The sequence below is a fragment of the Lepidochelys kempii genome, chromosome 10 (genome assembly GCF_965140285.1).
Source record: "Lepidochelys kempii isolate rLepKem1 chromosome 10, rLepKem1.hap1, whole genome shotgun sequence".
NCBI lineage: Eukaryota > Metazoa > Chordata > Testudines > Cheloniidae > Lepidochelys > Lepidochelys kempii.
In genome coordinates, this window is record NC_136389.1 from 79,043,115 (window position 1) to 79,062,729 (window position 19,615).

At 59.0% G+C, this 19,615-nt stretch overlaps 1 protein-coding gene across 4 annotated transcripts in view; it reads right to left on the reverse strand.

The window, feature by feature from the left end:
* Positions 1 to 19,092, reverse strand: part of DPP8 (dipeptidyl peptidase 8) — a 62,339-nt gene extending 43,247 nt beyond the window's left edge. For 2 of the 4 annotated variants that reach the window (XR_013636454.1, XM_073304357.2), the window contains exons 1-2: positions 18,583 to 19,092; positions 12,780 to 13,022 (exon numbers count right to left, since the gene is read on the reverse strand). The gene's annotated coding sequence lies outside the window, so the exon portion shown is untranslated. Of the gene's footprint in view, positions 1 to 10,219; positions 10,450 to 12,779; positions 13,023 to 18,582 lie in introns of those variants that run through there. The other 2 variants (XM_078854680.1, XM_073304356.2) reach the window with 2 other exon arrangements.
* Between the last annotated feature and the right edge of the window lie 523 nt (positions 19,093 to 19,615).

Here is a 19,615-nt window from a genome sequence, read left to right on the forward strand (position 1 = left end):
CAGCGCTGTGTGTGTGTGTCACCCTGCAGAGGGGGATATGGGGGGCAGTGCTGTGTGTGTGTGTCGCCCTGCAGGGGGGGATACGGGGGGGGGCAGCGCTGTGTGTGTGTGTCGCCCTGCAGGGGGGGATACGGGGGGGGGCAGCGCTGTGTGTGTGTGTCGCCCTGCAGGGGGGGATACGGGGGGGGGCAGCGCTGTGTGTGTGTGTCGCCCTGCAGGGGGGGATACGGGGGGGGGGCAGCGCTGTGTGTGTGTGTCGCCCTGCAGGGGGGGATACGGGGGGGGCAGCGCTGTCTGTGTGTGTCGCCCTGCAGGGGGGGATACGTGGGGGGGCAGCGCTGTGTGTGTGTGTCACCCTGCAGAGGGGGATATGGGGGGCAGTGCTGTGTGTGTGTGTCGCCCTGCAGGGGGGGATACGGGGGGGGGCAGCGCTGTGTGTGTGTGTCGCCCTGCAGGGGGGGATACGGGGGGGGGCAGCGCTGTGTGTGTGTGTCGCCCTGCAGGGGGGGATACGGGGGGGGGCAGCGCTGTGTGTGTGTGTCGCCCTGCAGGGGGGGATACGTGGGGGGGCAGTGCTGTGTGTGTGTGTCGCCCTGCAGGGGGGGATACGTGGGGGGGCAGTGCTGTGTGTGTGTGTCGCCCTGCAGAGGGGGATACGTGGGGGGGCAGCGCTGTGTGTCTGTGTCGCCCTGCAGGGGGGGATACGGGGGGGGGCAGCGCTGTGTGTGTGTGTCGCCCTGCTGGGGGGGATACGGGGGGGGGCAGCGCTGTGTGTGTGTGTCACCCTGCAGAGGGGGATATGGGGGCAGTGCTGTGTGTGTGTGTCGCCCTGCAGAGGGGGATATGGGGGCAGTGCTGTGTGTGTGTGTCGCCCTGCAGAGGGGGATATGGGGGGGCAGTGCTGTGTGTGTGTGTCGCCCTGCAGAGGGGGATACGTGGGGGGGCAGTGCTGTGTGTGTGTGTCGCCCTGCAGGGGGGGATATGGGGGGCAGCGCTGTGTGTGTGTGTCACCCTGCAGAGGGGGATATGGGGGGGTAGCGCTGTGTGTGTGTGTCGCCCTGCAGAGGGGGATATGGGGGGGCAGCGCTGTGTGTGTGTGTCGCCCTGCAGAGGGGGATACGGGGGGGGGCAGTGCTGTGTGTGTGTGTCGCCCTGCAGAGGGGGATATGGGGGCAGCGCTGTGTGTGTGTCACCCTGCAGAGGGGGATATGGGGGGCAGTGCTGTGTGTGTGTGTCGCCCTGCAGGGGGGGATATGGGGGGGCAGCGCTGTGTGTGTGTGTCGCCCTGCAGAGGGGGATACGGGGGGGGGCAGCGCTGTGTGTGTGTGTCGCCCTGCAGGGGGGGATACGTGGGGGGGCAGTGCTGTGTGTGTGTGTCGCCCTGCAGGGGGGGATACGGGGGGGGGCAGCGCTGTGTGTGTGTGTCACCCTGCAGGGGGGGATACGGGGGGGGGCAGCGCTGTGTGTGTGTGTCGCCCTGCAGAGGGGGATACGGGGGGGGGCAGCGCTGTGTGTGTGTGTCGCCCTGCAGGGGGGGATACGTGGGGGGGCAGTGCTGTGTGTGTGTGTCGCCCTGCAGAGGGGGATATGGGGGCAGCGCTGTGTGTGTGTGTCACCCTGCAGAGGGGGATACGTGGGGGGGCAGTGCTGTGTGTGTGTGTCGCCCTGCAGGGGGGGATACGTGGGGGGGCAGTGCTGTGTGTGTGTGTCGCCCTGCAGGGGGGGATACGGGGGGGGCAGCGCTGTGTGTGTGTGTCGCCCTGCAGGGGGGGATACGGGGGGGGGCAGCGCTGTGTGTGTGTGTCGCCCTGCAGGGGGGGATACGGGGGGGGGCAGCGCTGTGTGTCTGTGTCGCCCTGCAGGGGGGGATACGGGGGGGGGCAGCGCTGTGTGTGTGTGTCGCCCTGCAGGGGGGAATACGGGGGGGGCAGCGCTGTGTGTGTGTGTCACCCTGCAGAGGGGGATATGGGGGCAGTGCTGTGTGTGTGTGTCGCCCTGCAGAGGGGGATATGGGGGGGCAGTGCTGTGTGTGTGTGTCGCCCTGCAGAGGGGGATACGTGGGGGGGCAGTGCTGTGTGTGTGTGTCGCCCTGCAGGGGGGGATATGGGTGGCAGCGCTGTGTGTGTGTGTCACCCTGCAGAGGGGGATATGGGGGGGTAGCGCTGTGTGTGTGTGTCACCCTGCAGGGGGGGATACGGGGGGGGGCAGCGCTGTGTGTGTGTGTCGCCCTGCAGAGGGGGATACGGGGGGGGGCAGCGCTGTGTGTGTGTGTCGCCCTGCAGGGGGGGATACGTGGGGGGGCAGTGCTGTGTGTGTGTGTCGCCCTGCAGAGGGGGATATGGGGGCAGCGCTGTGTGTGTGTGTCACCCTGCAGAGGGGGATACGTGGGGGGGCAGTGCTGTGTGTGTGTGTCGCCCTGCAGGGGGGGATACGTGGGGGGGCAGTGCTGTGTGTGTGTGTCGCCCTGCAGGGGGGGATACGGGGGGGGCAGCGCTGTGTGTGTGTGTCGCCCTGCAGGGGGGGATACGGGGGGGGGCAGCGCTGTGTGTGTGTGTCGCCCTGCAGGGGGGGATACGGGGGGGGGCAGCGCTGTGTGTCTGTGTCGCCCTGCAGGGGGGGATACGGGGGGGGGCAGCGCTGTGTGTGTGTGTCGCCCTGCAGGGGGGAATACGGGGGGGGCAGCGCTGTGTGTGTGTGTCACCCTGCAGAGGGGGATATGGGGGCAGTGCTGTGTGTGTGTGTCGCCCTGCAGAGGGGGATATGGGGGGGCAGTGCTGTGTGTGTGTGTCGCCCTGCAGAGGGGGATACGTGGGGGGGCAGTGCTGTGTGTGTGTGTCGCCCTGCAGGGGGGGATATGGGTGGCAGCGCTGTGTGTGTGTGTCACCCTGCAGAGGGGGATATGGGGGGGTAGCGCTGTGTGTGTGTGTCGCCCTGCAGAGGGGGATATGGGGGCAGCGCTGTGTGTGTGTGTCGCCCTGCAGGGGGGGATACGGGGGGGGGCAGCGCTGTGTGTGTGTGTCACCCTGCAGAGGGGGATATGGGGGGGGCAGTGCTGTGTGTGTGTGTCGCCCTGCAGAGGGGGATATGGGGGCAGTGCTGTGTGTGTGTGTCGCCCTGCAGAGGGGGATATGGGGGGGCAGTGCTGTGTGTGTGTGTCGCCCTGCAGAGGGGGATACGTGGGGGGGCAGTGCTGTGTGTGTGTGTCGCCCTGCAGGGGGGGATATGGGGGGCAGCGCTGTGTGTGTGTGTCACCCTGCAGAGGGGGATATGGGGGGGTAGCGCTGTGTGTGTGTGTCGCCCTGCAGAGGGGGATATGGGGGCAGCGCTGTGTGTGTGTGTCGCCCTGCAGAGGGGGATATGGGGGCAGCGCTGTGTGTGTGTGTCGCCCTGCAGAGGGGGATATGGGGGGGCAGTGCTGTGTGTGTGTGTCGCCCTGCAGGGGGGGATACGGGGGGGGCAGCGCTGTGTGTGTGTGTCGCCCTGCAGGGGGGGATACGGGGGGGGGCAGCGCTGTGTGTGTGTGTCGCCCTGCAGGGGGGGATACGGGGGGGGGCAGCGCTGTGTGTGTGTGTCGCCCTGCAGGGGGGAATACGGGGGGGGCAGCGCTGTGTGTGTGTGTCACCCTGCAGAGGGGGATATGGGGGCAGTGCTGTGTGTGTGTGTCGCCCTGCAGAGGGGGATATGGGGGGGCAGTGCTGTGTGTGTGTGTCGCCCTGCAGAGGGGGATACGTGGGGGGGCAGTGCTGTGTGTGTGTGTCGCCCTGCAGGGGGGGATATGGGTGGCAGCGCTGTGTGTGTGTGTCACCCTGCAGAGGGGGATATGGGGGGGTAGCGCTGTGTGTGTGTGTCGCCCTGCAGAGGGGGATATGGGGGCAGCGCTGTGTGTGTGTGTCGCCCTGCAGGGGGGGATACGGGGGGGGGCAGCGCTGTGTGTGTGTGTCACCCTGCAGAGGGGGATATGGGGGGGGCAGTGCTGTGTGTGTGTGTCGCCCTGCAGAGGGGGATATGGGGGCAGTGCTGTGTGTGTGTGTCGCCCTGCAGAGGGGGATATGGGGGGGCAGTGCTGTGTGTGTGTGTCGCCCTGCAGAGGGGGATACGTGGGGGGGCAGTGCTGTGTGTGTGTGTCGCCCTGCAGGGGGGGATATGGGGGGCAGCGCTGTGTGTGTGTGTCACCCTGCAGAGGGGGATATGGGGGGGTAGCGCTGTGTGTGTGTGTCGCCCTGCAGAGGGGGATATGGGGGCAGCGCTGTGTGTGTGTGTCGCCCTGCAGAGGGGGATATGGGGGCAGCGCTGTGTGTGTGTGTCGCCCTGCAGAGGGGGATATGGGGGGGCAGTGCTGTGTGTGTGTGTCGCCCTGCAGGGGGGGATACGGGGGGGGCAGCGCTGTGTGTGTGTGTCGCCCTGCAGGGGGGGATACGGGGGGGGGCAGCGCTGTGTGTGTGTGTCGCCCTGCAGGGGGGGATACGGGGGGGGGCAGCGCTGTGTGTCTGTGTCGCCCTGCAGGGGGGGATACGGGGGGGGGCAGCGCTGTGTGTGTGTGTCGCCCTGCAGGGGGGAATACGGGGGGGGCAGCGCTGTGTGTGTGTGTCACCCTGCAGAGGGGGATATGGGGGCAGTGCTGTGTGTGTGTGTCGCCCTGCAGAGGGGGATATGGGGGGGCAGTGCTGTGTGTGTGTGTCGCCCTGCAGAGGGGGATACGTGGGGGGGCAGTGCTGTGTGTGTGTGTCGCCCTGCAGGGGGGGATATGGGTGGCAGCGCTGTGTGTGTGTGTCACCCTGCAGAGGGGGATATGGGGGGGTAGCGCTGTGTGTGTGTGTCGCCCTGCAGAGGGGGATATGGGGGCAGCGCTGTGTGTGTGTGTCGCCCTGCAGGGGGGGATACGGGGGGGGGCAGCGCTGTGTGTGTGTGTCACCCTGCAGAGGGGGATATGGGGGGGGCAGTGCTGTGTGTGTGTGTCGCCCTGCAGAGGGGGATATGGGGGCAGTGCTGTGTGTGTGTGTCGCCCTGCAGAGGGGGATATGGGGGGGCAGTGCTGTGTGTGTGTGTCGCCCTGCAGAGGGGGATACGTGGGGGGGCAGTGCTGTGTGTGTGTGTCGCCCTGCAGGGGGGGATATGGGGGGCAGCGCTGTGTGTGTGTGTCACCCTGCAGAGGGGGATATGGGGGGGTAGCGCTGTGTGTGTGTGTCGCCCTGCAGAGGGGGATATGGGGGCAGCGCTGTGTGTGTGTGTCGCCCTGCAGAGGGGGATATGGGGGCAGCGCTGTGTGTGTGTGTCGCCCTGCAGAGGGGGATATGGGGGGGCAGTGCTGTGTGTGTGTGTGTCGCCCTGCAGGGGGGGATACGTGGGGGGGCAGTGCTGTGTGTGTGTGTCGCCCTGCAGAGGGGGATATGGGGGCAGCGCTGTGTGTGTGTGTCGCCCTGCAGAGGGGGATATGGGGGCAGCGCTGTGTGTGTGTGTCACCCTGCAGAGGGGGATACGTGGGGGGGTAGCGCTGTGTGTGTGTGTCGCCCTGCAGGGGGGGATATGGGGGGCAGCGCTGTGTGTGTGTGTCACCCTGCAGAGGGGGATATGGGGGGGTAGCGCTGTGTGTGTGTGTCGCCCTGCAGAGGGGGATATGGGGGCAGCGCTGTGTGTGTGTGTCGCCCTGCAGGGGGGGATATGGGGGGGCAGCGCTGTGTGTGTGTGTCGCCCTGCAGGGGGGGATATGGGGGGGGGCAGTGCTGTGTGTGTGTGTGTCGCCCTGCAGGGGGGGATACGTGGGGGGGCAGTGCTGTGTGTGTGTGTGTCGCCCTGCAGAGGGGGATATGGGGGCAGCGCTGTGTGTGTGTGTCGCCCTGCAGGGGGGGATACGGGGGGGGGGAGCGCTGTGTGTGTGTGTGTAGCCCTGCAGAGGGGGATATGGGGGGCAGTGCTGTGTTTGTCACCCTGCAGAGAGGGATATGGGGGGGGCAGCGCTGTGTGTGTGTGTCGCCCTGCAGAGGGGGATATGGGGGGCAGTGCTGTGTGTGTGTGTCGCCCTGCAGGGGGGGATACGGGGGGGGGGCAGCGCTGTGTGTCTGTGTCGCCCTGCAGGGGGGGATACGGGGGGGGGCAGCGCTGTGTGTGTGTGTCGCCCTGCTGGGGGGGATACGGGGGGGGGCAGCGCTGTGTGTGTGTGTCACCCTGCAGAGGGGGATATGGGGGCAGTGCTGTGTGTGTGTGTCGCCCTGCAGAGGGGGATATGGGGGCAGTGCTGTGTGTGTGTGTCGCCCTGCAGAGGGGGATATGGGGGGGCAGTGCTGTGTGTGTGTGTCGCCCTGCAGAGGGGGATACGTGGGGGGGCAGTGCTGTGTGTGTGTGTCGCCCTGCAGGGGGGGATATGGGGGGCAGCGCTGTGTGTGTGTGTCACCCTGCAGAGGGGGATATGGGGGGGTAGCGCTGTGTGTGTGTGTCGCCCTGCAGAGGGGGATATGGGGGGGCAGCGCTGTGTGTGTGTGTCGCCCTGCAGAGGGGGATACGGGGGGGGGCAGTGCTGTGTGTGTGTGTCGCCCTGCAGAGGGGGATATGGGGGCAGCGCTGTGTGTGTGTCACCCTGCAGAGGGGGATATGGGGGGCAGTGCTGTGTGTGTGTGTCGCCCTGCAGGGGGGGATATGGGGGGGCAGCGCTGTGTGTGTGTGTCGCCCTGCAGAGGGGGATACGGGGGGGGGCAGCGCTGTGTGTGTGTGTCGCCCTGCAGGGGGGGATACGTGGGGGGGCAGTGCTGTGTGTGTGTGTCGCCCTGCAGGGGGGGATACGGGGGGGGGCAGCGCTGTGTGTGTGTGTCACCCTGCAGGGGGGGATACGGGGGGGGGCAGCGCTGTGTGCGTGTGTCGCCCTGCAGGGGGGGATATGGGGGGCAGTGCTGTGTGCGTGTGTCGCCCTGCAGAGGGGGATATGGGGGGGGGAGCGCTGTGTGTGTGTGTCACCCTGCAGAGGGGGATACGGGGGGGGGCAGCGCTGTGTGTGTGTGTGTGTCGCCGTGCAGAGGGGGATATGGGGGGCAGTGCTGTGTGTGTGTGTCGCCCTGCAGGGGGGGATACGGGGGGGGGCAGCGCTGTGTGTGTGTGTCGCCCTGCAGAGGGGGATATGGGGGCAGCGCTGTGTGTGTGTCACCCTGCAGAGGGGGATATGGGGGGCAGTGCTGTGTGTGTGTGTCGCCCTGCAGGGGGGGATACGGGGGGGGGGCAGTGCTGTGTGTGTGTGTCGCCCTGCAGAGGGGGATATGGGGGGCAGCGCTGTGTGTGTGTGTCGCCCTGCAGAGGGGGATATGGGGGGGCAGCGCTGTGTGTGTGTGTCGCCCTGCAGGGGGGGATATGGGGGGGCAGTGCTGTGTGTGTGTGTCGCCCTGCAGGGGGGGATACGGGGGGGGGCAGCGCTGTGTGCGTGTGTCGCCCTGCAGGGGGGGATATGGGGGGCAGTGCTGTGTGCGTGTGTCGCCCTGCAGAGGGGGATATGGGGGGGGGAGCGCTGTGTGTGTGTGTCGCCCTGCAGAGGGGGATATGGGGGGGGGAGCGCTGTGTGCGTGTGTCGCCCTGCAGAGGGGGATATGGGGGGGGAGCGCTGTGTGTGTGTGTCGCCCTGCAGAGGGGGATATGGGGGGGCAGCGCTGTGTGTGTGTGTCGCCCTGCAGGGGGGGATATGGGGGGGGAGCGCTGTGTGTGTGTCGCCCTGCAGGGGGGGATATGGGGGGGCAGCGCTGTGTGTGTGTGTCGCCCTGCAGGGGGGGATATGGGGGGGCAGCGCTGTGTGCGTGTGTCGCCCTGCAGAGGGGGATATGGGGGGGGAGCGCTGTGTGTGTGTGTCGCCCTGCAGAGGGGGATATGGGGGGGCAGCGCTGTGTGTGTGTGTCGCCCTGCAGGGGGGGATATGGGGGGGCAGTGCTGTGTGTGTGTGTCGCCCTGCAGAGGGGGATATGGGGGGCAGCGCTGTGTGCGTGTGTCGCCCTGCAGAGGGGGATATGGTGGGGGAGCACTGTGTGTGTGTGTGTGTGTGTGTGTCGCCCTGCAGGGGGGGATATGGGGGGGGAGCGCTGTGTGTGTGTGTCGCCCTGCAGGGGGGGATATGGGGGGGCAGCGCTGTGTGTGTGTGTCGCCCTGCAGGGGGGGATATGGGGGGGCAGCGCTGTGTGTGTGTGTCGCCCTGCAGGGGGGGATATGGGGGGGCAGCGCTGTGTGTGTGTGTCGCCCTGCAGGGGGGGATATGGGGGGGCAGCGCTGTGTGTGTGTGTCGCCCTGCAGGGGGGGATATGGGGGGGCAGCGCTGTGTGCGTGTGTCGCCCTGCAGGGGGGGATATGGGGGGGCAGCGCTGTGTGCGTGTGTCGCCCTGCAGAGGGGGATACAGGGGGGGGCAGCGCTGTGTGTGTGTGTGTGTCGCCCTGCAGGGGGGGATATGGGGGGGCAGTGCTGTGTGTGTGTGTCGCCCTGCAGGGGGGGGTATGGGGGCAGCGCTGTGTGTGTGTGTCGCCCTGCAGGGGGGATATGGTGGGGGAGCACTGTGTGTGTGTGTGTGTGCGTGTGTCGCCCTGCAGGGGGGGATATGGGGGGCAGCGCTGTGTGTGTGTGTCACCCTGCAGGGGGGGATATGGGGGGGGAGCGCTGTGTGTGTGTGTCGCCCTGCAGGGGGGGATATGGGGGGCAGCGCTGTGTGTGTGTGTCACCCTGCAGGGGGGGATATGGGGGGCAGCGCTGTGTGTGTGTGTCACCCTGCAGAGGGGGATATGGGGGGTAGCGCTGTGTGTGTGTGTCGCCCTGCAGGGGGGGATATGGGGGGCAGCGCTGTGTGTGTGTGTCGCCCTGCAGGGGGGGATATGGGGGGCAGCGCTGTGTGTGTGTGTCACCCTGCAGAGGGGGATATGGGGGCAGCGCTGTGTGTGTGTGTGTGTCGCCCTGCAGGGGGGGATATGGGGGCAGCGCTTTGTGTGTGTGTCACCCTGCAGAGGGGGATATGGGGGCAGCGCTGTGTGTGTGTGTCACCCTGCAGGGGGGGATATGGGGGGGGAGCGCTGTGTGTGTGTGTCGCCCTGCAGGGGGGGATATGGGGGGGCAGCGCTGTGTGTGTGTGTCGCCCTGCAGGGGGGGATATGGGGGGGCAGCGCTGTGTGCGTGTGTCGCCCTGCAGAGGGGGATATGGGGGGGGAGCGCTGTGTGTGTGTGTCGCCCTGCAGAGGGGGATATGGGGGGGGCAGCGCTGTGTGTGTGTGTCGCCCTGCAGGGGGGGATATGGGGGGCAGTGCTGTGTGTGTGTGTCGCCCTGCAGAGGGGGATATGGGGGGCAGCGCTGTGTGCGTGTGTCGCCCTGCAGAGGGGGATATGGTGGGGGAGCACTGTGTGTGTGTGTGTGTGTGTGTGTCGCCCTGCAGGGGGGGATATGGGGGGGGAGCGCTGTGTGTGTGTGTCGCCCTGCAGGGGGGGATATGGGGGGGCAGCGCTGTGTGTGTGTGTCGCCCTGCAGGGGGGGATATGGGGGGGCAGCGCTGTGTGTGTGTGTCACCCTGCAGGGGGGGATATGGGGGGGCAGCGCTGTGTGCGTGTGTCGCCCTGCAGGGGGGGATATGGGGGGGCAGCGCTGTGTGCGTGTGTCGCCCTGCAGAGGGGGATACAGGGGGGGGGCAGCGCTGTGTGTGTGTGTGTGTCGCCCTGCAGGGGGGGATATGGGGGGGCAGTGCTGTGTGTGTGTGTCGCCCTGCAGGGGGGGGTATGGGGGCAGCGCTGTGTGTGTGTGTCGCCCTGCAGGGGGGGATATGGTGGGGGAGCACTGTGTGTGTGTGTCGCCCTGCAGGGGGGGATATGGGGGGGGAGCACTGTGTGTGTGTGTGTGTGCGTGTGTCGCCCTGCAGGGGGGGATATGGGGGGCAGCGCTGTGTGTGTGTGTCACCCTGCAGGGGGGGATATGGGGGGGGAGCGCTGTGTGTGTGTGTCGCCCTGCAGGGGGGGATATGGGGGCAGCGCTGTGTGTGTGTGTCGCCCTGCAGGGGGGGATATGGGGGGGGAGCACTGTGTGTGTGTGTGTGTGTGTGTGTCGCCCTGCAGGGGGGGATATGGGGGGAGCCCCGGACTCGCGGGGGTGGGGGGGGGAGTTGCAGTCCCCGAGGGGGGGGGTTACGGGGATAGCCCCGAGGCCTTGCGGGAGGGGCAGCTGCAGCGCCGCGGGGGGGAGGGGGGTCCCGGCCCTGTCGCCACGGTGACAGGCCCGTTACTCACAGCGCGGCGGCGGCGGCGGCGGCGGGCTGGCGGCTCCCGGCCGGCTGGCTCTGCCCGCGGGCCCGGCCGCCGCGGAGGGCCCGGATTAGGGCGGGCCGGGGCGGCGATCGCAGCCGGCGCTTCCGTTTCCTCGCGTCCCTTCGCTGCGGAGCCGCAGCCCGGCCCGCCGAGAGCCGCCCCAGCGCGGCCGAGCCGGGACACTGCCCCCGGCCGGGAGGGAGGAGGCGCTGCCGGCAGCGGGCCCGCCCCCCGGCGCCCGCGGCACCTCCCCAGCCCTGCCCGGCCGCCGCCCGCCGCGGGCGCAGGGCCCAGCCCCAGGAGCGGGCCCCGCGCGGGCCTCCCGCCGAGTGCGGGCTCCGGCCGCCGGGGCTGGGGCCACCCCGAGCCCGCCCCGGGCGCGAGCAGCCAGGGCTGTTCCCCTCCCCCTGGCAGGAGGGGGAGCGGGTAAGGGGAGCGGGGGGGGCCCCCTTGTAGGGATAATCCAGGTGGGCCGTTTCCAGCCGTTGACAGGAACGTCTGAGGAACGGGGAGGGGGGGAAAATAAACGGGGGGAAAGAGTTTTACCTTGTGTCATGACCCAGCCGCTCCCCGGCCCTAGTCAAGCCGAAGTTAGTTGTATCCAGTTTGCAAATGAATTCCAATTCAGCACTCGCTCCTCGGAGTCTGGTTTTGAAGTTTTTTTGGTGAAGAATTGCCACGTTTAGGTCTGTCATCGCGTGACCGGAGAGATTGAAGTGTTCTCCGGCTGGTTTATGAATGTTATCATTCTTGACGTCTGATTTGTGTCCATTGATTCTTTTACGTAGCGACTGTCCAGTTTGGCCAATGTGCATGGCAGAGGGGCATTGCTGGCCCACGATGGCATGTATCCCATGGGTGGATGTGCAGGTGAACGAGCCTCTGAAAGTGTGGCTGGTGTGATTCGGCCCTGTGATGGTGTCCCCTGAAACCTCTCCAGCGCATCATCAAGGATCTGCAACCTATCCTGAAGGACGACCCAACACTCTCACAGATCGTGGGAGACAGGCCAGTCCTTGCCTACAGACAGCCCCGCAACCTGCAGCGAATACTCACCAGCAACCACACACCACAGAACCACTAACCCAGGAACTTATCCTTGCAACAAAGCCCACTGCCAACTGTGTCCACATATCTATTCAGGGGACACCATCATAGGACCTAATAACATCAGCCACGCTATCAGAGGCTCATTCACCTGCACATCCACCAATGTGATATATGCCATCATGTGCCAGCCATGCCCCTCTGCCATGTACATTGGTCAAACTGGACAGTCTCTACGTAAAAGAATCAATGGACACAAATCAGACGTCAAGAATTATAACATTCAAAAACCAGTCGGAGAACACTTCAATCTCTCTGGTCACTCAATTACAGACCTAAAAGTTGCAATTCTTCACCAAAAAAACTTCAAGAACAAACTCCAAGGAGAGACTGCTGAATTGGAATTAATTTGCAAACTGGATACAATTAACTTAGGCTTGAATAGGGACTGGGAGTGGATGGGTCATGACACAAAGTAAAACTATTTCCCCATGTTTATTCCCCCCTCCCTGGCACTGTTCCTCAGACATTCTTGTCAACTGTTGGAAATGGCCCACCTTGATTATCACTACAAAAGGTTCCCCCCTCCCCTCTCCTGCTGGTAATAGCTCACCTTACCTGATCACTCTTGTTACAGTGTGTATGGTAACACCCATTGTTTCATGTTCTCTGTGGATATAAATCTCCCCACTGTATTTTCCACGGCATGCATCCGATGAAGTGAGCTGTAGCTCACGAAAGCTTATTCTCAAATAAATTGGTTAGTCTCTAAGGTGCCACAAGTACTCCTTTTCTTTTTGCGAATACAGACTAACACGGCTGCTACTCTGAAACTTGAGAAAGGGACAGATAATGAGACAAATATCATATTGCCGCTGTAATTCCATGGTACACCCACATCTTGAATACTGCATGCAGATGGGGTTGCCCCATTTCAAAAAAAGATACATTGGAATTGGAAAAGGGCAACAACGATTATGGGTATGATTAATCTCTCCTCATATGGAAGCCGTTCCAGGCTGCGACTTTTCAGCTTGGAAAAGAGACGACTTAACCTCTGAGGATAGGACAAGAAGCAATAGGCTTAAATTGCAGCAAGGGTGGTTCAGGTTGGACACTAGGAAAAACTTCCTGTCAGAGTGGTTAAGCACTGGAATAAATTGCCTAGGGAGGTTGTGGAATCTCTCCATCATGGGGAATTTTTTAAGAGCAGGTTGGACAAACACCTGTTAGGGATGATCTAGATAATACTTAGATTTGCCTTGAGTGCAGGGGACTGGACTAGGTGACCTCTCGAGGTCCCTTCCAGTTCTATGATTCTATGACTAAGGGGGGATATGATAGAGGTCTATAAAATCATGACTGGTGAGGAGAAAGTAAATAAGGAAGTGTTATTTACACCTTCTCATAACACAAGAACTAGGGGTAACCAAATGCAATTAATAGGCAGCAGGTTTAAAACAAAGAAAAGGAAGTATTTTTTCACACCACGTACCATCAACCTGTGGAGCTCATTGCCAGGGGATGTTGTGAAGGCCAAAACTATAACAGTGTTCAAAAAAAGAACTCGATAAGTTCATGGAGGATAGGTCCATCAATGGCTATTAGCCAGGATGGGCAGGGATGGTGTCCTGTCCCTAGCCTCTGTTTGCCCGAAGTTAGGAATGGGTGACAGGGGATGAATCACTTGATGATGTCCAGTTCTGTTCATTTCCTCTGAAGCACCTGGCATTGACCACTGTTGGAAGACAGGATATTGGGTTAGATGGACCTTTGGTCTGACCCAGTATGGCGGTTCTTATGGAGTCAATTCAAAAATATCTGGCGGTCTGGCTTTGGCCTGTAGCCCACCTACTGACTACCCCTGCCTTACGGTATCTTTGGGGACCAATGGGTTGCTATAGGATTGTGTAGTAGCCCCTGTAGGAAGGTTACTGCCACTACCACTCCAGCAACTACAAACAGGGGCATTAGTTAGGGAAGGGGCGTAGTACGCTGGAGCTTGTAAACAACTTGGGAACAGCACAGCCCCCGGGGTAGTTAGTCAAACTAGGTTTTCCAGAAACTTCACCAAAGGAAGAGCTTTTGGTATAAAAAGATGAGCTTGAGCTGACACAGGGTGTTCATTTTCATCCAGCCAACAGCAGGATTGTCCCACGGGGTTCCCCAGATCTTGCAGACGGTTGAAAAGTCTTTGGCTTAATAGGGCCCCATAAGACTGATAGGTGACCGCTGGTAAGCTTTTAGCAGGCATATAGGAACAATTATTGTCTTTAAAATAAATGTACTTTGCTGAGAAAGAGCTTGTAGGCAACCATAAAAAGAGCACGTCCAGATGCTGGTCTGTCAGCAGACTGGCTTGCTGGGGGATACTCAGTGTAAGACAGGGAGCTGAGCAGACTTCAACCCCCCATTCAGAAGGGAGTGAGGCAAAGGTCCTGGTTCAGAGACAGGTGACAGCTGGAGACCGGATGAGGCATTCCTGGAGCAGCCCACAGGGAGGAGACGGAGGTGCAGTTACCCTGAAACTGTGACACTCACCATCTACTTTGCTCCACAGCTTTCAGAATTTTGTGGGGCCTTTTCCCCACCCCCTCCTCCTAATTGATGGGGAATTTCACTGCTTAATCAACAATGGCTTTAAGAATCTGCTTAGTTTCCATCCCTCCCAGCTGTCCCATGCAAACCAACTATTTTTAGTCCTAATAAACTTGTACCTTAGGAGTTAAATGGTGCATATTTGGGAGCTGTAAAAAAAAAAAAAAAAGTCCATTCCTAATCATATGATTTGATGCCAAATAAGACTACAAATCTCAACCCATCCTGAACTGTGGAGCTGCTACCAATATCCTTCTATTTAATGAATTAATGAGATCAGATATGCTAAATTCCTAAGCCAAGGTCAAAAGAAAACATTACATGTGGTACACCTCAACTCAAGAGCCTTGGTCCCATCTGCTGTTGATTTTTGCACCCTTTGCATTGTCAGTAAACAACAGAAACGTAACATTTGACCTTACTACAATATAGCTATTTTTCTTTGAACAGGATTAAACAAAGAGAGAAAGAATTAAAGTAAACCCAAATTGTGCTATTATTCCATGACTTCCATGCACTCTCCCGTCTCGGAGCACTGGGAGAGGCTGATCATGTCACACATAAAGGATGTCAACACAATGTTGTATATGCTGGCAGTGTTTAGAGCAAGTCACACAGGGCACTTGCCTCACTGTGTTTAATTTTAAACTGAGGTGTGTTTGTGTGTTTCCTTTCATGCTGGTGTTTCTTTGAATAGCTGATGGGATTGTAAAGCAGACTGGGGAACCTAGAAGTCTAATCTAACTGTCACCAGCCACCAAATAGTTTGCTTTCAGGACATCCCAGAATTAAAATGTTCTGCAGTCCATTAGGTCCCTGTCTTGCACATGGATCTGTGCAGGTGCACCGCACATACCTGCAAGGATTCACATCATGTCAACTGGGCTCTATACAGGCACAGGTATACACCTGTGCGGATCTCACTGCAAGATTGGAGCCTTCATTTGTATGATGAATAGATCTGGAAATGGCCCAAGAGAAATTCAACTGACAGAGAAATTATTCTCATAAAAAAAAAAAAAAAAAAAAAAGTTAACTTCAGGGTTAAAAACACGTCTGTTTTCAGACACACGGAGATTGTCCGTTGGGTGGAAACCAGAATCACTATTCACCATGACAGCTCTGTAGAAATAGTAACAAATGTATGCATTGTGAGCCCAGTCCAAAGCCTCTTGAGCCTTTCCATTGACTTCAATGGGTACTTGTGACATACCAGGGTGCAACTGAGACCAGTGAGGGGCAGTATCACCCCTGCCCTACAACACCTTGCTGAAGTAGCTCCCACCTGGGCCACTCACAAACAGCCTTCCAGCATGCAAGCCCCATGTTGAGTGTCTGTGTGTAACAACAGCCTGACAACCACACTTGAGTTACACTCTGGCTCTCATCAGCCTTGGTTATACTGGAAGGTGAACCCAATACACTCCCAGTCCTGGATTCCCCCCCAGAAATGTATGCCTTGTATGCCCAGCCCTCCGCTGAACAGTCCAAATATATGACATCTGTTACTCCTTTAAGGGAATAATATACACCAGCTTACCACCCTAATGGAGTTACTCAGACACTTTAATTTAAAACACACCAGATTAGATAAAACAAGTTTATTAACGACAAAGGTTTTGAGTACAAGTAATGAGGCATAAAAGTCAGAAATGGTTACAATAAAGATAAAAATGCTTTCCAGCACCTACCTTAACAAAACTACATTAGATTCAAAGCAGCATCTCACCACATGCTTACAACAGCATTACTGACCGAACGTTCAGGTCAGGACCCCTCCCCCAGAGTCCAACAGCTGATTCTTTGGTCTTCTCAGGTGTGGAGAGTGATATGGGCAGGGGGAGTGTCAAGGTTCCTCCCCCACTCTGAACTCTAGGGTACAGATGTGGGGACCTGCATGAAAAACCTCCTAAGCTTATCTTTACCAGCTTAGGTCAAAACTTCCCCAAGGTACAAAATATTCCACCTTTTGTCCTTGGACTGGCCGCTACCACCACCAAACTAATACTGGTTACTGGGGAAGAGCTGTTTGGACGCGTCCTTCCCCCCAAAATACTTCCCAAAACCTTGCACCCCACTTCCTGGACAAGGTTTGGTAAAAAGCCTCACCAATTTGCCTAGGTGACTACAGACTCAGACCCTTGGATCTTAAGAACAATGAACAATCCTCCCAACACTTGCACCCCCCCTTTCCTGGGAAATGTTGGATAAAAAGCCTCACCAATTTGCATAGGTGACCACAGACCCAAACCCTTGGATCTGAGAACAATGAAAAAGCATTCAGTTTTTTACAAGAAGACTTTTAATAAAAATAGAAGTAAATAGAAATAAAGAAATCCCCCCTGTAAAATCAGGATGGTAGATATCTTACAGGGTAATTAGATTCAAAAACATAGAGAACCCCTCTAGGCAAAACCTTAAGTTACAAAAAAGATACACAGACAGAAATAGTTATTCTATTCAGCACAATTCTTTTCTCAGCCATTTAAAGAAATCATAATCTAACACATACCTAGCTAGATTACTTACTAAAAGTTCTAAGACTCCATTCCTGGTCTATCCCCGGTAAAGACCAGCATATAGACAGACACAGACCCTTTGTTTCTCTCCCTCCTCCCAGCTTTTGAAAGTATCTTGTCTCCTCATTGGTCATTTTGGTCAGGTGCCAGCGAGGTTACCTTTAGCTTCTTAACCCTTTACAGGTGAGAGGAGCTTTCCCCTGGCCAGGAGGGATTTCAAAGGGGTTTACCCTTCCCTTTATATTTATGACAGGGAGAGAGAGAGGGGTCTTGGGCTGTTTGCCCCTCCTTTTTATAGTTTCAGTCCCAGTCTGAAAAGCATTTCCAGCTGAGAAGCAAGAGACAGGGAGTCTGGTGAAGGAAGGAGACCTCATGCTGTTTCTTCACTAAGATGCAGATTTCTTAGTCTCTGGGATCAAGGAAATCTGAGGGTCCTTGTTGTCCTGACAATCTTTTCAATGATTTATCATTGGGAAGCAACTGTCAGCATTCAGGGATGCTAGCCTCAGCTGTCTTCAAGCCAGTGGACAGCCTGTGTCCCAGGGGGAAACACTGATCATCTCAGCTAACAGTGGGTGGCCTTCTCCAGCTAGGAAGGACAAAGATCCAACCCACAGCACTGTCTGAAACTCAGGAGGACATGGTGTTTGTGCCCTCAAGACACTGCTGAGCCTCAGAGGATTCAGACTCCTCAGTCAGGATCTGCATAATTTTATCCACAAAGTGGCACTAACGTACTTCACCGGGAGGAAAATTAACTCCACAGCTATGTGGCTGCCACCAGGTTTAACCAGGCTATCAACTCCCTGGAGTGGCTCCTCTAAGGGCTGCTGCAGGGAAGATGGAGAAGTCTCTCTCCACCTCCAGCATAGCGACAGCTTCAGAAAGGCCAAATGTGGCAACTCGGTCTCAAGTGACAGCACTCAAACTGCATTCCTCCCCCTTCATCCACCACTCTACATCCCTAGACAGAGGTGACCTATCCAGGTGAAACAAGGGGAGAGGTCAGGCAGGAACCATTGTACTGATGGGCAAGGACATAAATATCACAATGAAGAGAATGGCCTTTAACGGAGCAGCATGTTGGTCCAAGATGAGTAGGGAACTCTCTACCACCCTGTTCCAGGCACGGTCATGGAATCATAGAAATGGAAGGGACCTCGAGAGGTCATCTAGTTCAGTCCCCTGCACTCATGGCAGGACTAATTATCTAGACCATTCCTGACAGGTGTGCGTCTAACCTGCTCTTAAAAATCTCCAACGATGGAGATTCCACAACCTCCCTAGGCAATTTATTCCAGTGCTTAACCACCCCGACAGGAAGTTTTTCCTAATGTCCAACCTAAACCGCTCTTGCTGCGATTTAAGTCTATTGCTTCTTGTCCTATCCTCAGAGGTTAAGAAAAACAATTTTTCTTCCTCCTCCTTGTAACAACCTTTTACATACTTGAAAACTGTTATGTCCCCTCTCAGTCTTCTCTTTTCCAGACTAAAGAAACCCAATTTTTTCAGTCTTTTCCCACATAGGTCATGTTTTCTGGACCTTTAATCATTTTTATTGCTCTTCTCTGGACTCTTTCTAATTTGTCCACATTCTTCCTGAAATGTGGCGCCCAGAATTGGACACAATACTCCAGCTGAAACCTAATCAGAGCAGAGTAGAGCAGAAGAATTACTTCCTTGTCTTGCTTACAACACTCCTGCTAATACAAAAAAAGCAAACAACATTCTGGAATGTAACAGTGTTACACAGTTGACTGATATTTAACTTGTGGCTCACTATGACCCCCAGATCCCGCTCTGCAGTACTCCTACCTAGGCAGTCATTTCCCATTTTGTGTGTGTGCGCGCGCAACTGATTGTTCCTTCCTAAATGAAGTACTTTGCATTTGTCCTTATTGAATTTCCTCCTATTTACATCAGACCATTTCTCCAGTTTGTCCAGATCATTTTGAATTTTAATCCTAACCTCCAAAGCACTTGCAACCTCTCCCAGCTTGGTATCATCCGCAAACTTTATAAGTATACTCTGTGCCATTAGTCTAAATCGTTAATGAAGCTATTGAACAGACCCAGAACTGATCTCTGCGGGACCCCACTCCCTTTATGCCCTTCCAGCCTGACTGTGAACCACTGATAACTGCTCTCAGGGAATGGTTTTCCAACCAGTTATGCACTCACCTTATAGTAGCTCCATCTAGGTTGCATTTCCCTAGTTTGCTTCTGAGCAGGTCATGCAAGACAGTACCAAAAGCTTTACTGTCAAAAGCTGTCACCAAAGCCAGAAAGGGGAACCAAAAATCACGTGGTATAGTCCCATGGTGGCCACATAGTGCCGAGCGGGGCCAGAATGGCGCTCTGCACAGACACCCAGCACCACTGGCCTCAGCCACTTCAGAACCAGAGCAGCCAGAAACCTCATCAATCCAATTAGCCTCCTCCCGGGGCACCAGTGCCATCAATGCAACAGATGTGGTGCACCGCTTGTCCCTGCTTCACTAAACACCGGCGCAGTCCATAGCTCCCACGCATCGGTGCTGCAATCCCTAGCCTGGCTGCACCAAGCCCTACTGCACTGCCTAGCCCCGCTGCACCATGCACCGGTGCTACCCATGACCCCGCTGCACCATGCACCGGTGCTACCCAGGGCCCGGCTGCACCACGCACGGCCTAGCCTAGCTGCACCACGCACCGGTGCTACCCAGGGCCCCGCTGCACCACGCACCGGTGCTACCCAGGGCCCCGCTGCACCACGCACGGCCTAGCCTAGCTGCACCATGCACCGGTGCTACCCAGGGCCCCGCTGCACCACGCACGGCCTAGCCTAGCTGCACCATGCACCGGTGCTACCCAGGGCCCCGCTGCACCACGCACCGGTGCTACCCAGGGCCCCGCTGCACCACGCACGGCCTAGCCTAGCTGCACCATGCACCGGTGCTACCCAGGGCCCCGCTGCACCACGCACGGCCTAGCCTAGCTGCACCATGCACCGGTGCTACCCAGGGCCCCGCTGCACCACGCACGGCCTAGCCTAGCTGCACCATGCACCGGTGCTCCCCAGGGTCCAGCCGCAGCCTACACAGCCCAGGACGTACCAAGCCCCCGCCCGGGCCCAGCCCCACGGGGCACCCCACTGCCGGAGGCGGGCGGGAGGAGACAGCGGCAGGGCGCGTGCGCAGGGGCCCGGGCGCTCGCTCGCTCCGCCCCACGTCGG